Source organism: Apaloderma vittatum, unplaced genomic scaffold (assembly GCF_000703405.1).
Source record: "Apaloderma vittatum isolate BGI_N311 unplaced genomic scaffold, ASM70340v1 scaffold2957, whole genome shotgun sequence".
Taxonomy (NCBI): domain Eukaryota; kingdom Metazoa; phylum Chordata; class Aves; order Trogoniformes; family Trogonidae; genus Apaloderma; species Apaloderma vittatum.
The window spans coordinates 66,712-68,065 of record NW_009725528.1 but is presented as its reverse complement, the minus strand read 5'-3'; positions in this window follow the sequence as shown (position 1 = coordinate 68,065).

The window sequence follows — 1,354 nt, the reverse complement described above, 5'->3', positions numbered from 1 at the left end:
CAGCTGTACCAGAAATAACTCTTCTTGCAATATGCTTTTTGCTGGTGAGCCCTGCTGAACAGTTGTGGATTTTTTCAAAAGGAATCTCCATTCCCCAGTGCGTTGAACTCTCCATGCAGTGACAAACCCTCTCATTTCGCGGTACAGACTTCATCAAGAGGTGCAGAAGTTAGGCAGAACATATAGAAGTGTTTCACCTTCCTTGGGGAACTGCGTGCAACGTTTTAGTTTGCTTTGCTAAAGTGACTTCTTGATGTGAGGACCCGATATGGAAGAGTTCACAGCTCCAGATATTTCATTAAAAATACAACTTCTCAGCATGTCAGATCATCCACTTGACCTAGGAAGAATTTATATAGAATGTGACCAAATTGGACGATAGGTCCAAACACTGGCTTATATTGTCACATGCAAACGTATTAGCAGACGTGAATAAACGTCTGGCACCCGCACGTTGCTTCTGATAGTAATAGAAATGCTTAACTTCAGTGTAAAGCATTAAACTGCAACTTTGAAAAGAAGGCTCAGAATCACTACTCCAGTTTTGCAGATGGAGAAGTTGAAGTATGGGAGGTAAAATGACTTGTCCAGAATTTGACAACAAGCTAAATCTGGAGTAGGATCCAGTCTCTTGACAGCCATGGGAATAGCTGAGGTCTCTTTCTTTGGGAAAGATGACTCAGGGTAGGGCTGCCTGAAACAACACTGAGAGAAGTCCCTGCAATGGATAGTCAACGTCATGACATTATAAATAACAACAGAATTAAATTCAAGCTGCTCTTGCTTGTTGCTGCTGTTTCCAGTGTTACAAGTTCCTTTCCTGACCATAGCTAGCCAAGGAAGGAAGGAAGGAAAGAAAGCAAAAGAAAGGATCTGGTCTACCAGTCTGAGTGGAAGCAGTTGCTGGGCCGGCAGAGGTGAGCACTTGGTAGGGGTGGAATTGTCCAGTGAGTGACCTTTACTGTCTGTGTGTGCCAGGGAGGTCCTGTCAGGCTCTGTCCAACCTGAAATGGGAGTGTGTAGCCAGAAGCGGTGAGGAGGAGGTGCATCAGCAAAGTACACCTGTTTCAAAGGCTGCAGCAGATTCAGAGGGCTTTACATAATTTATCCCACATTCACTCATTCGCTCTTTAACTCTTGAATGCTGGCCCTGCTTTTCCACAGATGCCTGTGCTCTCACTGATGTACCAGTGCTTGGGTCTCCAGATGAATCTTCTTTGCACCCTCTGGGCTTTTACAGCTCTGTTCAGACTGGCCTTTCACCCCATCATACCACTCACCGCATTTATCCTCCCCACTGCTCTGTGTGCCACAGGATTTTGCCATGTCCCATACACTCTTTACTTAAAGGTAT